This window comes from Pipistrellus kuhlii, unplaced genomic scaffold, assembly GCF_014108245.1.
Source record: "Pipistrellus kuhlii isolate mPipKuh1 unplaced genomic scaffold, mPipKuh1.p scaffold_m20_p_5, whole genome shotgun sequence".
NCBI classification, from domain to species: domain Eukaryota; kingdom Metazoa; phylum Chordata; class Mammalia; order Chiroptera; family Vespertilionidae; genus Pipistrellus; species Pipistrellus kuhlii.
The window spans coordinates 27,590,812-27,607,846 of record NW_023425551.1 but is presented as its reverse complement, the minus strand read 5'-3'; positions in this window follow the sequence as shown (position 1 = coordinate 27,607,846).

The window sequence follows — 17,035 nt, the reverse complement described above, 5'->3', positions numbered from 1 at the left end:
TAAGCTCGAAGAAGCTCAGGCCAAATTCCTTAGTTCAAAATTCAAACCCGTGCCAAGGGAGCCATCATCCCTGATGTGGGATAAGAGCGGTTAATGTTGATTCGCATATGGTTTTCTTTTCACTAAATGAGATTATTCCTTTAAAACTGCTGCCTTCCCAAGGTCAATGAGAACTTTGATCTTCTGCAGGTGTGCCTGCTCTTAGGCAGGAGGATTCAGATGGTCTCAGGTAGTTGAATTTCAGGCCTTGATTTGGAGGAAGAGACTAAAATTGGCTAAATAAAATTCTTGTTCTTAATTTTAAAATTTAAGAAATTTAAAAGAACAAATATGTATTTTTATTGACCTCATTCAGGAAACGTTTGTCTAAAAAATAGAACAGAGATAACTATGTTAGTTAATATTGCTATGCATTGTATAGTATGAGGCAGTTTTTCCTGTTGTGTTACATTTTACATGTACATTGACATTTAGTTTCTAAGTACTTACAGATGGAGAAAATAATGGTGTGTCTTTTTCTTATGGGAGCTCTGTTTCCTTCCCAGGTTTTTGCTTATGAAAAATTTGTATCTTAAGAAACAGAAATGTTTTTAATAGTCTTCGTAGTACATGGTTAAGACAATTTGGTCACACTGAGCAAAAATGAGCAAGAGTCACAGAATTTTATTTTATGTGTACATTAGTTGAAAGCTTTATAATTTCAAGTTAAAACCTTTAAGTTGGTTTTTGTTACCCATCTCTACTCCTTTTCCCCCAAACAAGAAAAGGAAAACATATGCACATACACACATCCATGAACAACTAAAGTCCTATTTTTCCCCTTTCTGTCTTTGTTTTCATATTTTTCATCCTAGTTTTTCAAAACAGTAAATCTCAACAGTTTAAATTTCTAAATAATTTACAATGATGCCAAGGGCAGAATAATTTTCAAAGTGCTATAAACATCAATCTAGTGCTTGTAAAAACAGAACTGATTTTGATAATCTATTTTACCTAGAAAAAGAATAGTTAAATAGTGAAATACAAGATTTTAACATACATTTATAAAATAATTTAGTTTTTCAAGATATTTTTGCTGATTGTTGATTCTGAGTCTCCTTATTATGGTGTGAGGTATCTCCATCCCAGACCTAAGGTACTAACTGGATTCTGAGTGACTTTGCTCCAAGTTCTGCCTGATGAGCACTCCGTCAGAATCATCAGGGCCTCTTGCTGAAAATGCAAGTTCTAGATCCTGTGATTCTAGAATCAGGAATCTGATTCTCTGGAGATTGAGTGCCAGAGCCATGTATGTTTAACAGAACACCAGATGGTTCTTGTGCACATGGAAGTTAGAGAAGCTATTGGTTAGTATCTTTATCTTCACCATATTGATTTTCTAAACTACATCGGGAAGCTAGTTGTCAATCAGACTTTCCAGCACAATAGATCTCATCGCTGGCTGCACATTATAATAACCTAGAAAGATTTCTAAAAATGTGAATGCCTGGGCCTGTACCCGAGGAGGTAAAGAACAACAGCTCTAGTCTGATATTTTAAATCCAACATTTAGTGATTTAATAATAGTGAGTTAATAAGTGTGGGATGAACCAATATGCAGGGGCTTGTACTATCCTCTTTTTAAGTCATGCTTACGTTTTTAACTATTAGTGTGACTAGAGGATACATAAGGATCATAATATATATATATATATATATATATATATATATATATATATATATATATATATATTGATTGCTATTGATCAGCTGCCTCCCGCATACCCCCTACTGGGGATCAAGCCCAAAATCTGGGCTGTTCCCTGATGGAAAACAGAACCATGACCTCCAGGTTCACAGGTTCACAGGTTCACAGGTTCACTGAGCCAAGCCATCCAAGCAAGGGTCACATTTTTTAGAGTGTGTATCTCCAAAATAATGATGCCAGGCACCTAAGAGCCATTCATATGATGCTATTTGCTTTATAGAGGTTGGACTGGAAAGAAGGAAACAATGAGCTAATAAGGTGGGATGAAGCAATTTCTTAACAGTGGAGACCTACAGGGAATTGAACAATATCAAAGAAGAAGAAAGCTGATTCACTAGACAGAGGCCTGAAAGCTGAGAGAATGTGATGAGCTTGAAAGCGATAGGTCAGTGAAAGTTAATTTCCCACCCAGGAGATTGTGGGAGAGGATTGTGATCATCACTGCGAAGGCTGGTGGGGGAATAATATTCAATGCCTTGAGGGGCAGGTACACTGCATGCCAGTCACCTGAGCTTTTTCTGGGACAGTGGCAGGAGATGGAATTTACAACTGTCAGTGGGTACAAACAGGTTCTGACTCTTATTAAATACTAGTGAATTTCATGCACTGGGGAGTGAGGGGAGGTCCCTTAGCTTGGCCTGTGCCCTCTCACAGGTTTGGGCCTAAGCCATCAGTCAGACATCTTTAGTGCTGCTGTGGAGGTGGGAGAGGCTCCTACCACCCGCTCTGCGCTCACCAGCCATGAGTGGGGCTTCTGGCTGAGCAGTGCTTCCCCTGTGGGAGTGCACTGACCACTAGGGGGCAGCTCCAGCGTTGAGCATCTGCCTTCTGGTGGTGAGCATGCATCATAATGACTGGTTGTTCCACCATTCAGTTGACTTGCATATTAGCCTTTTATTATATTGGATAGTAATTAATTTAAAAATCCTGACTTCTTAATTAAAATATATATAACTGATATTCTAACTAGCAATGGTCAATTGTAGGGGTTTAAGTCATTTGTGTGTGTGTGTGTGTGTGTGTGTGTGTGTGTGTTTGACTTTAATTAAAAAAAAAAAAAAATTTTCCCCGAGTTTCTCCAAACATTGCTTTGTCTTTTATTTCTTGTTTAGTCTGTAAGTGGAAGCTGTTTAAAGTTCTGAACAAGAAAGTTTATAGATTATAGTTGTCCCTAGATGTTGGTAGTCTGAGATATGGTTGTCAGAATTATAGGCTCTGTGGGAAAGGCATTGACTGAGCTAGCTGATTTTAGCTAGAGTAAGAACTAAGATGATTGAGCATTAATACATTTGAAATGAGAATGTTTGGTGGTGTTGATTAGAATGTGAGATAACTATCTAGTGGTAAGCTAAGGAAACATTTTTGAGAATGTTAGCAAAAGACTAAATATCTGTTTTTAGGTTCAGTTTTACCATGGATTATGTATTAATTTGGGGGTTATAAAGTTATTTTATAATAGTCACATGTATAATATTGTCCTGGTAAAACTTGTGAAGTGGAAAGTAAGTGGATATGATGCAAGTATTAAGTAGTGGAAGAACATAGTTTTCTTTTCATAGTTATTCAAATGGGGTGGAACAAAGACATTATTTTTTTACATATTCACAGTCAAAAAGAATATTATATGTATATAATAAATTTATACTGGAAGAAGAGCTGCAAAATGCCTCCAGGAATTCTTAGTGGGAATTAATGAGAAGCTGAAGAAAAGTACTTCAGTCTTTATGTATATCTGTTTACTTAGAGGTTTAAAGTGTGAGAATATGAGAAGTAAATAGTGAACTTACATTTTTGATACAAAGGGGTAAATTTATTGTGATAAAAATTACCAAGTCCAGTTGAGTTGTAGTTCATGATTTAAATAGCAAAAAAATAAAAAAATTTAAAAAATGAGTTTTTGTTTTTTCTCAAAAGAAAATGTGAAGAAAAAAAATCTGTTTTTCTTGAATACATCTGTAATTATGGTGGTTTGGTCTTCTTCTTTTGGTCTCAATTCAAAAATAAGTATCATTTGGAAAATTTCCTCTGTGGAACATGAGGATAAATAATTGGAAATAGATAGACCTCTTTAGGTAATCAGTACTAGGCACCTGCAAATTCAGCATTTTAGTATGATCCTTATGAAACAAATGAGTCTAAATCAACTCTGGTCATTTGTTGTGTTCAAGTAATTAATCATCCTGTGTTTATAATTTTATATAAACTATTGCATTTTGATACAATACACATAAAACATGTCTGCCTTCCTCCCACAGGGCTCCGATTTATGATATTTCTGGTGGCTTAAACTATTGTATAAACATCACGTAGATATCCTTTCCTAAAATAGGGAGAGAAGAAAACAACAACAAAAAACTTGGCCAAACTGCATTTTGAAAAGAAGGGTAGAAACTACAGCCAAATCGCCCATTTGCACAGAGAAGTGTAAGCTGAGACTTTACTTATACTTTTCAAATAGAAGAAAGTCATCCCTTGTCCAGAGAACTGGTATTTTAAAAACCCGTCATCTCTGTTTGTTATAGGTGAAAATTCAATGGAAGCCCGGCTCCTTTCCTCCCCAGTTCTCTTCTTTAATCTCCACCCAAACTCATTTCATTTGAAATAAACATTCCTTTGAGAAGAAGTGTTTTTTTATTTTTTATTTTTTATTTTTTTTATTATTTTTTTATTAAGTTTATTGGAGTGACATACTAATATACAAAAACTCTGGGTCTGTCACGACCATAGGCTCGACCAACCAGAAGTCAGTCCTGCAGTCAGTGCTAGGTTGCCATTGTTACCCAGCACTGACTGCTGAGGGGGCTGCAAATCAGGCCCAAAGAGAGGCCTGAAGAGAGAAGCAGGGTCTGATCCATAGCCTCTATGGCAGCTGTTGATCATTACTTGCATCTCTCTCTGCCCTGGATGGGCCAGCAGCTGCACCTCCATTTCTCTCCAGTCCTCCACCAGGGCTGCTGAATAGCTCCACCTTTCTGATCAGGCCCAGTTAATAGGCCCAGGGATGCTGACTGGCATAAAAACTGACCAATCAGAACCAAATCTGGGTGAATTGTGAGGGACCAATGGCTGCCTAGGAGGTAGAACTTTTGATGCTGACTAGCATAGAAACTGACAGATCAGAACCATATTGGCCAGCAGAGGAAGGCAGCTGAGGGAAAGATCAGGCCTGTAGGAGAGAGCAGTTAGAGGTGATAAGGCAGGTAGAGGCAGTTAGGGGTGATCTGGCTGGCAGAGGAGGGATGTTGTGGGGAAGATCAGGCTGGCAGGGGAGGGCCATTGAAGCCAAGATCAGGCCAGACAGAGGAGGGCCATTGGGGGCAACCAGGCTGCGGAGGAGGGGAGTTAAGGGTGAGATCAGGCAGGCAGAGGCAATTAGGGGTGATCAGGCTGGCCAGCAGATGAGTGGTTAAGAGCCAGCAGTCTCAGATTACTAGAGGGATGTCTAACTGCAGTTTAGGCCCTGTGGGATTGAGCCTAAACTAGCAGCCAGACATCCTCTAATCCAGTGTTTTTCAACCTTTTTTGGGCAAAGGCACACTTGTTTCATGAAAAAAATCACGAGGCACACCACCATTAGAAAATGTTAAAAAATTTAACTCTGTGCCTATATTGACTATATATAAAGTAATTCTCTTGAATAGGAATCAAATAAACACAAAGAAAGTATTTTATAATTACTTTATTATGAAATATTAAGTAAACAAAATAGTGAAAAATTATAAAATTCTTGTCTTGTCTGCACCTATGGCACACCAGGCAACATCTCGGAACAGCGGTTGAAAAACGCTGCTCTAATCCCTAGAGTCTAAGGGATTCCCGATTGGAGAGGATGCAGACTGGGCTGAGGGAACCTCCCCTTCATGCATGAATTTCATGCACCAGGCAACTAGTTGGTTAATATTATATAGATTTTAAGGTACATTTCTATGATACATGACCTGTATATTGCATTGTGTGCCCAACACTCATAGTTAAACTGTCTTTTGTCACTACGTATTTGGCCCCTTTTACCCTTTACTACACTTCACCCTCTTCCTGCTGCTGGTGACCACCATACTGATGTCTATGTCTATGAGTTTCAGTTTTATATCCCACATATGAGTGAAAGATCAATCAGCTGCCTCCTGCACACCCCCTACTGGGCATGTGCCTGCAACCCAGGCATATGCCCTTGGACAGAATTGAACCTGGGACCCTTCAGTCCACAGGCCAAAGCTCTATCTACTGAACCAAACCAGTTAGGGCTGATTGACTTATTTTGCTTAGCATAATATTCTCAAGGTCCATCCACAATGTGGTAAATGGCTGTATTTCATCACTTCTTATGCCTGAATAGTATTCCATAGTATATATGTACTGCATCTTCTTTATCCAATCATCTATCAAAGGATAATTTGGTTGTCTTCCTGACTTGGCACCTACAAAAGAATGAAACTAGATTACAGCTTGTTTCCATATACAAAAATTAATTCAAAATGGACTCTAAAGGTTACCAATAAGAACAATCTTAGGCACATATAAGATCTAAATATAAGATTTGAATTAGTAAATTACATGGAAGACAACATGGGTAGTAACCTTATGGACTTTGGTCTTAGAGAACAAATTTTAAGAATTTGACCCCAAAGGCAAAGAAAGTAAAGGTAAAAATAAATGAATAGGTCTGTGTCAAACTAAAAAGCTTCAGCACAGCAAAATAAACCACCACCAACAAAAAAATTAACCAAATGGGAGAGATTTGCATACAACAGCTTCAACAAGGGGTTAATATTCAAAAAATATAAAGAACTCATGCAACTCAACACCAAACAAACAAGCAATCCTTTTTCTTTTTCAAACAGGAGTTGGCATCTGGATGATTCAAGCTGCCAGGTGCATTCCATGTAAAGCCACAGCTGTTCTCTCTGATAACTGGAGGAATAAAGAGCAAGGAGCTAGACATTTGGAGTCAGCCAGAGACAATGCAACTGTTATTATTATAATTACACAGGGCTGCTGATTTGTGTTGTAATTTCAATATAATGTTTTTTAAAAGTTCATGGTATTCATGGAAAAATACCTACTATGCCATTTTCAATGAATCTAAAGGTTAGCAATAAGAGCAATCTTAGGCACATGTATCAGGAGAAAGTGAACAATGAGTTTCAGAAACTGTGGTTGCCACAGTTTCTGAAATGCTATTTTAAAGTCAATCTAACTGGGAGATTAATAAAATAAGAAGTGGAAATTAGATATGTTCTCTAGTTAATCTGTCAGGATACCATTCTTTTCATGATCACTCTACCATAAGATGTTTTTTACCTGAAAATTTCTTACATAAATATATTATCTTTTAAATACACAGTTTAAAAAAATATAATTTTACTAGTAAGGTATCATTGCTTTGGTTTTATATCTGTATTTACTTAAAAACGATGATTGTAGAAAATTGCATTGGGTTATATTAAAAAAAAATCTCAAAGTTAAGGAAAGTATAAAAACACACACACATCTGTCCAGTTTATTTGGATCAGTCATGATATAACCATAGATTTCACTAAGCTTCAATATATTATTACAGTTAATCTAGGCTAAGATATCATTAACAAAACAACACAAGCAAACAGATGTTTGATTTAGCAGATTGTCTTAAGGAAATACTGTGTTAATCAATGTGATTAAAAGTATGGATTTAGTAAAAGAGTTTTTGATTCAGAGTTCACACAGTGGCAAAATATTTTACTTAAAAGCACATTTCATAATTTTTAAAACATATTCATTATATTGGAATATAAAAACATTACATTTAACTGTTAATGTTTTTAATTATAAAGTTTAAATCAATATTTAAAACGTGTTAGAAGGTATTAGAAATGTGGAGATAAATGCACCCCAGTTACACACTATTTGCAATCCAATCTTTCAGTTATTTTTGAGAGTCTTTTGCATGCCAGGCACTACTCTCAAGAGCTTACATTACTGCGGTCTGAAGGGCCCCAGGTTCAATTCCGGTCAAGGGCATATCATGTATCTTGGTTGTGGGCACATTCCCTGTGGGGGGGGTGCAAGAGGCGGCTGATCGATGTTTCTTTCTCATCAATGTTTCTAGCTCTATATCCCTCTCCCTTCCTCTCTGTAAAAAAATGAATTACATATATATATATATATATATATATATATATATATATATATATATATGCTTACATTCTAATGACAGTGATATATTACAAATATTTCTGTAGATGATAGTTATTATAAAAAAAATGCCACTAAAGTAAGATGGGGAGAAAAGTGATGTGTATGACACTGTGGGAAACCTCTCAGATGAGGTTCAATCTTTTAAGCAAAGAATTTAGAGAAGTTAGAGTTAGGACATGCCACTATCTTGGACAAGAGCATTCTAAGTTAACTTGAAATAATAGGTAACATCCTCTTATAAGAAATTACTATGAATGTTTATTCAAATGGTATGTATTGAGCACTTCTAAGGACTAGGGGCTGGGTTTAGCAGCAGGATAACAAGGGTGACTAAGATACAGGCCTGTCATCAAAATGTTCATGGAAAAACATCAAAAAGTAATTATAACAAAAATGCTATTTACCATGATTTGGGCTATCTATGGATAGGGCCTTTAGGTAGAATTTCTATATTTTATCTTATTATACTTTAATGATATGACTCCCATCTTAAATTTGTCTTTAATGAACACTTATAGTAATTATTATTATTATTATTTTAATATATTTTATTGATTTTTTACAGAGAGGAAGGGAGAGAGATAGAGAGCTAGAAACGTCGATGTGAGAGAATCATCAATCAGCTGCCTCTTGCACACCCCCTACTGGGGATGTACCCGCAACCAATGCACATGCCCTTGACCGAAATCGAACCCGGGACCTTTCAGTCCACAGACCGACGCTCTACCACTGAGCCAAACCGGCTCCGACAACACTTATAGTAATTAATATAGTTATGTAATCAGAGAGATTGAGTCAAATTCTGGCTCTAGTATTATATTAATCAGGACTTTCCTCTTTCATTAATAGAAATCCAACTCGAGATGTTGTTTTTTTAATATATTTTATTGATTTTTTACAAAGAGGAAGAGAGAGGGATAGAGACAGAAACATCAATGAGAGAAACATCAATCAGCTGCCTTCTACCCCCCCTCCCCTCACTGGGGATGTGCCCGCAACCAAGGTATATATGTCCTTGATCAGAATAGAACCTGGGACCCTTCAGTCCACAGGCAGATGCTCCATCCACTGAGCCAAACCAGTTTCAGCAAAAGGTCCAGTTTTAAGACCATAGTTTCTCTAAGAATTTTATTTCCTTTCTTTACAGTTACCATCCAGATCTTGGTAAGCAGCACAGTTATATTCTCTGTGCTGTTCCAGGCAGTTAATACAAAAATATGTCTCTGAACAGGAAAGAAATTTTTGCCTTAGGTGTACCTTTGGCATATTAAATGTTACTATTAATATATTTCTTTCCAATGCCTTGAGGTGATTTTGGGTGTGCCTTCAGTTTCCTAGGATCTGAAGATGAGCATCCCCATCAGAGCTTCTGACTCTGAACTCCACCCTTTGATTCTGCGTCATTGTTCATGTTCACCAGTGAATTTTGCCACGTGACTGACTAAATTTTCTCAAATGTACACACTTAGGCCCCTTTAGTTGCATAAATCTTTCAGACTAGCAGCTTATCACTCAGCAGACCTCTAAGGAATGGACAACAGGTCAGAATAAGTAAAGGGGCACATCCATGGTGTTAGTTTGGGTTCTCCAAAAAGCAGACAGGAAAGATGGATTAGAGGGAAAATGCGAGGAGGCTGGGAGAGGTTTCAAGTCATGATGCAGGTCTAGCTCCTGTGAAATAGAGAAGAAAGGGAGGAAGGAAGAAAAAGTCATGGAGTTCAGCATAGTTCTAAGAAAGTTTGGCAAGGCCTATGGGTAGTTCTTGAGCCAAAGGCCCCTTTTAGAGAAGTCTTATCTCCCAGAAATGAGCCTACCTTAGTAGCCCTGCTCTATTCTGTCATTGCCTGGAGGCAGCTTGGGAAGTATAGGCTTGGCCAGCACAGGGGCAGGTTCAGATGCGGCATGTGGGTCCCTAAGTCAATTATTTTCCAGTGATTGGAGTTCTTCAGGGCACATTCTCATGTCTGCCACAGCCACAGTGAATGACAAGGAAAAAATAGGGCCCACAGCTAAGAAAGCAGTACTGAGTCAAAGAAACAAATGAGAAAAAGGGAAGGGCATAGGATTAATTCTACCTGAAGATCTGGCTGCTGGGAAATGAAGAATGGAGCTATGTAGTCCTTCGCCAGGGACAGAGTTGGGGTAGTCATACAAGGCAGCCAGAGAGAGTATTGCAGGGACCAAAGCGGTGGGAGTCTGGCTACCATGTTTCCCCGAAAATAAGACATCCTCTGAAAATAAGACCTACTTACAGGTTTCCTTCTGAGTGAAATATAAGGCATCCCCTGAAAATAAGCCCCCCCCCCTCCCCCAGGCTAAACATGAGAGATTTGGTCCAGTGATTCTGAAAGAAATGGAGTTACAAGAAATTCAGGAGTTGGATTGTTATGATGATGTTCCAGAAGATGATGACATGATTGTCATTGAATAAATGAGTAAATTCTTGATACTGTAGGATTCACAGTTTGTCTGGTTTGTGTTGACAAATACCGTACTACCATACCGTATACAGATAATAAATTTTCTTTGTTTTCATTTAACAATAAACGTGTACCATATTCTTCTTCATGGAAAAATAAGACATCCTCTGAAAATAAGACCTTGCGCATCTTTGGGAGCAAAAATTAACAGAAGACGCTGTCTTATTTTCGGGGAAACAGGGTAACACATGGGGAGGAAGGCTCTGCCTTTCTGCTCCATAGCTAGAGAGGAGCACTGTATTTGGATGTCTGGGACTGACTTCTGCAATTTTCTTTTCACAGTTTTTTCCATTTCTAACCTGTCTCTAAGCCATCTGTCTGAGATGCCGCTGTTCAAATCTTCTTGACGTGTGCCACAGCTATGGAGAGAATGATGACATGGCTGCTGAGCTGCAGGTTGGAAGGGGCCCTGTTTCCATAGTTGCCAGCCATGACATGGCAATCATTTCCAGGTCTGGTCAAGACAATTGAAGAATAATATCTAGTCTCATTAAAAGGAACATCCTTTCAATGAGCTAGTCCTTCAAATTGTTCAGTTGATTTAGCATGTTAATTAAGGAAAGAAAAGTGAGAATTAGTGCTTTCTTAGAAAGAATAATATATGTGAGATTTTGAACTTCTGCTTTGCTCATTTTAAATGTCTCTAAGGAAACTTGGCAGTGACTTGGACTGTTGAGTACAAAATGGAAATATTTGATATTCTATCAGCTTTGGAGCAGTGTGTGTGTGTGTGTGTGTGTGTGTGTGTGTGTGTGTGTTTATACACTACCTTTTCCCAAGGAATAAGCAACTTAGCTGTTTACTTGAACCTATTGTTTATTTGAAACCAACTTACCAACTTAACAGATAATAAAAGAAGAATATTTACTTTTTCAATATCCTTTCATCAATTTTTTAAAGACTGAGTGGTAAAACATACACAAACAATATTATTTAACCTTTTATAACTTTTAAACAAAAGATAAAGCTAACTTTCTTTCCTTTTTATTTTCTGACTTCTTTCCATATTTCCATGTCTGTACGTTCATCTAAGAAATATATATATTTTTAGTTTTCCAACAAACTATTGTTGGGCTTTTCGTGTGTGTGTGTGTGTGTGTGTGTGTGTGTGTGTGTGTGTGTGGTAGCAATTTGGACTTATTAAGAAATTAAATGAGAAAAGAGCAGATAAGCTCTACTAATTTAAGGATTATGGACACTTTCTTTCCCAACTAATATCTTACCCTTTTGAAGGACAGAAACATATCTCTCAGTGGGATTCATATAGATTATCTCACTTTCATTTCCCCTCTCCCCTTGGCCTTTGATATGTGGAGATGGTTTTAGAATTCTTTTTCAACTAATTCCTTCTAGAAGAGCATGTCTTATGTTTATTGACATTCTTATCCATCAGCATCATGGAACAAGTCTCTAGCTTTTGGCCACTTTCAAGAGTAAGAAACATTGAGTTTTTAAAAAGTACTAATAAAATATAATTTCTTAAGAAAAGTAACTCAACTTTTAAAACTGTTGCTGTTCAATTGTCGGATCTCAGAGGGAAGGTAGGGGAGGATGAGGGTTAGGGAGAGAGACTAAGCAAAGGACTTGTGTGCATGCATATGAGCCTAACCAGTGGTTAGGGACAACAGCGGGGTGGGGGTACTCGTGGGTAAGGGTTTGGAATGGGAATGGTGGGATGATGACAAATATGTGATACTTTAATCAATAAAGTAATTAAAATAAAATAAAATGGTTGCTGTTCTATTTTAATTCTAGGACAAAAAGATTGTAATTATCTACATTTCTCTGCTGCTCTCTATCACCAGTGATTGTGGAGAACATTTTTATTGTCTAGTTTAATGTTAATATTATTTTGGTATCCAGCACATATGAAGTTGGAGGTACTTGTGCCAGCATATTGATTTGAATAATGAATCCCAATTTCTAATTAGTGAAAACTTTTATGAAAGAAGAAAATGTCAAAACTCATACAAATATCTCCTATATTATATGTGACTTCTATAATCTCAAAAGTACAAATCAATAATTAACTAAGACTTACTCAGATGATATTAAATTTTGTTGTTTTTATTAATTTCTGCTACTGCTCATTTACATTTTCATAATATATTACCTTTATCATAAACATTAGTAAACCTCCATTAAGTATTTATAATATGCATTGGCATAGAACATTCATGTAAATTAATTTGAACAAGATTCTGGATTATTGATTTTGGAGGTTTTAAAAAATGGAAGCATTCGCCAAAACCGGTTTGGCTCAGCGGTAGAGCGACGGTCTGTGGACTGAAAGGTCCCAGGTTCGATTCCAGTCAGGGGCATGTACATTGGTTGTGGGCACATCCCCGGTAGGGGGTGTGCAGAAGGCAGCTGGTCGATGTTTCTCTCTCATCTATGTTTCTAGCTCTCTATCTCTTTCCCTTCCTCTCTGTAAAAAAAATCAATAAAATATATTTTAAAAAAATGAATAAAATAAATAAAAAATGGAAGCATTCATATTAACTTTCCTCTTTTGTCAATTTTAGTTGTAGCTTGGTGTGACATTTCATAGTAGTGATATTGGTGAAAATTTTAAATAAAAAGAAATTTAAATAAAAGCCAGGAACCTGGACAGGAAAGAGAGGGCTAAGGAGAGATACACACACTTCTGGGGATGCCCTGTGCTGTACAGGTTTCCTCTCCTTCCTGTCAACATACGCTGTTTTGTCCTTTGTCTTTTATCAGCAGAATTGGAAGATATGATAAGGAAACATAAACGTTTGTTATTTAAAGCATCTTATTTTCTTTCTTATTTCGGTAACAGAGTGAAAGAGACTAGTTTAAAAATATTATGACCCCATTTTGAAAATTAATATGCCTCTGTTTTTGTATCTAGAGACAAAGCTCTGTTAACAGTGTTTGCCTATGGGGAGCTATAATAGTTTTGGAGAATTTTCTCTTATTTTAGTAATTAAAATGTTTTTAACCACATTAAAAAGACTTCTGTAATTTGAAATTGTTACAAATCTATAAAGATTAAATTTCATTGTTTCTGTTAATTTATTCTATTACTCATTGACATTTCAACAATATAATTATTGAACTTATCTTTCTTACCAGTATTAACTAAATTAAATATCTATAGAATTGACTTATGGATCAACTGTGGTCCTAGTTTTTAAGGAGTTTTATAGTGACAAGGAAGTTGAAATTTAATTGAAAGTCTACAATTTTTGCTCTTTTAACTTTAAGCTTAACTATTTTGACAAAAATAACTCTAGGTTCTATTACAAATGTCTTAAAATTATATGTTCCTGAAATTACTTATAAGGTGGCTATATAATAATTTGTCCTCTAAACCATAACAACTAAAAATAATATATTAATCAAATAGATATAGGAACTCTTAAGAAACTATTTTAATGACTATAGTTGAATAAATAATTGTGATATTTTACCCAAAAAGCATTTAAGGTTTCATATTAATATTTGAAGCTGGTATATGAAAAAAAGGTGTTATTAGGCTAGTCAGAATAATGCAAAATTCACTGTAATATTGATTCGCTCATTTCAATATCTCCAAAGGGTTTGTAACTGAGGTATCTACAAGGCCTCATTATGAGACTATTTCTACTACATCACGAAGGACCTAATGATAGCGTTAAGAGGGCGGCTTCAAGGCGGTACAGGGTATAATTTTCCTTCTAGGGATGCAATTTTAGTTTACACGCTTGCAACTATGCTACTAGTTCTCTACCAATTTTATTCTGATATAGTTCTTCTGAGTAGACATTATTCACAATCCATTAAAACAGGGAGTGAGATGGAGTGACTGGTGTGAGGGTGAAGTTTAAATTCTGAGATAACTTTTAAAGAAAAATAATATATTGTATTTGAAGAGGCTTTTCTTACTCATTATTCCTTGCTGTTAAGTAGTCTTGCTTATCATGTATTAAAAGAGACAAGGCAATTTCCCACAGAATGTGGTAAAAATCAAAGCCTATAAAAAGAAAATAGTTTTGTGTCAAGGCACCCTGTTGAGCTTGTTTATGTGTTTGTATATCTGCCTCAGATTCCATTTTTCAAACAATAGCTACTGCATCAGATCTATGGAAACCTTCTAAGCTCAAAAGACATGTCTTTAAGATGCCATTTTTTCCTCTGGCCAACAGCTAGAATTTGATTGGCCATTACCCTATTTCAGGAAAAGCTTCAAGAGCTAATCAGGGGTGTTATCAGCTATGACTTTTATTGCTGCTGCATTGAAAACTTAGCAATAAAGGAAACTGTAAATTCAGGATTCATTCTTTGTAGGGGTGTACCTCATGCTTGGAAGATTAATGAAAAATTTCTGGTCCATTGTTTATTAAAAATACCACCATTTTATAGCACTTTAATTGTAAATCCACTCTTTGACATCCTAACTAATGGTTCTTGCTAAATTAATAAAAGCAACATATTAAGTTTAAATCCCAGATAAGGTAAAGATTGCTGCTTTAATATCCCATCCATATCCTTTATCTTTCTACAGGGGCTTTCAGGCCAGTAGTTTTAATAACATGCATGAATGAAGATGCTCTTTTTTAACTCAAATGGTGGCAAAGAGTTTTTCCTTTATATTAGCAGGCAATCAATTCCAATAGCTTTTTAATGCTTTCTTAAAGAATCAATTTTAAAACATACGCTCTTCAGGGGACCCTCTTAAACTTCTTCACAGCCGGTCTCCTAATTTTCTATTACAATGCAATCTACAGCAGCTACAAAAATAATGCAGATAATGTTTGCTGGGTAATGATTTCCAATTTCTCCATTCCATGTACCCTGTTATTAGGAGGATCATCTTGGTTGTGTAAATTAATTTTCAATTCACTTCAGGGGAACATTACAATGATTTATTCAGCGACGGTGTTGAAGAAAGTGTTGGGAGGATTTTAGCAATCTGAGAAACAAAATCAATTTGTTCTGATTATCACCATGTTAAAGGATAATAAGGGGAGAAACAAAAGAGTCACTAGGATGTGTGCATTGGCTGTTGCCAGCACCCTAGAAGTGTGATCTGATGCTGGGTTGTCACTTAGTACATGAACTTAGTGATTCATCTCAATGTGGAGGTAAGATAGAGCCTGTGAAGCTTCAAGCAAACCCCCTGCTGGGTGGTGAGCAGGCTACACTCATTTGCTATCATTAAACCAGAGTTGTTTGACTAAAATAATCAATCAGAAAAAATGGATGTTTTGGCACCAGTTGGCAGTGGAGCTGGTTCAAGGTTATAGTCGATCTAGGTTGGACAGGTTCAAATGACCCATCCCAGGCAGTTAGATGCCACTCACAACAGATAAGACTCAGCTATTCAGGAACCAGGACTATGGCAAAGCAAGTTTCTTGAAGTTGTGCACTAAAGGACACCAGATTCCTGTTGAAAGAGCCTCAGGGCCCCAGAATGTCCCTGTCAAGAGGGAGCTCTGTGGCAGTAATCATGTGGGCTGGAGCCTGTAGTTTCTGCTTCCTTTATAATGGTTCAGTGTAGGCCAGTATTAGGCGCCCTGCCCTCAGGATTCCCAGGGCTGTCAGTCTTGCTCATTACATGTCCCAAACAGCGCTGCCTGTAGAACTCCAAGAGGATGTGAATACCTACGGGCCTGAGCACCTACCCACATTTAAGAGGCAAACAGGGACCTGGGATATCAGGGTCTTGGATGTGTCCTCTTTCTTCCATTACCAAATGTGTTTTGACCTGTTGATGTTGTTTTTGGCCTTGGATTAAACCTGGAGTAAATGGCCACAATGAAGGCCGAGCACAGTGACAGGCTATTCATGGAAATGCAGATTCTTGACTCATCCCTTTTAGTCTTTTTTATAGTCATAAAGCAGGGATAGGGATAGGGATAGGGATAGGGATAGGGATAGGGATAGGGTAAGCTGTCTATGAGATTAAAATATGAGCTCAATGTAAATAATATGGAAACTCAATGTAAATAATATGGAAACTCAAATCACCATTTGGGGTTACGTTATTTATGCTCTCCTGACAATGCAACATAAAGGAAGAATTAACGTGTGCGTTTGTGTATGGATGTATGTATCTACTAAGTTGAATTGTTCAACAAATAAAGGAAGATATTTTTAATGCTTTAAATTTTTGTAAGTGTTAAATGCTGTTGTGGCAGTTAGAACTATTGTATATTTGAAAACTGCATTTACAGGAGTTAGAGGTATAGATTTTTAAAATGTCAGCAAGTTTTCCCCATGCATTCCAGAATCCATTATCAGGCTTGTCAAAAGAGAAGAACCTATCATGGTTTCAAAGGACATGCAAACTACATTTATGAATCTCCTGATTCTTCTTTGAATGTTAAGAATAAGCTGACAGCTTGAGTTAGAAGTAATCACATCTAAATATTCTGTGTGGGGGGAAGACATTACCTCCATTTACTTAATCTCTCAAAACTGTATAAAAGTGAAGTCTGTCTGCAGGCTTATTAATGCTTCATGAGAAATTGGATATGTGAATTGTCACCAAGTGTATTGGTTAAGTTGGAAGAAAGTCTGATGTAAAAATGTACGCTGTGCAGCATCTACAAAATTCACTCAGAGAGGCTTTGAAGACCACCTTCAGGAGAGGATGGATATTTTTCAGTAAGTAGGGAAGATA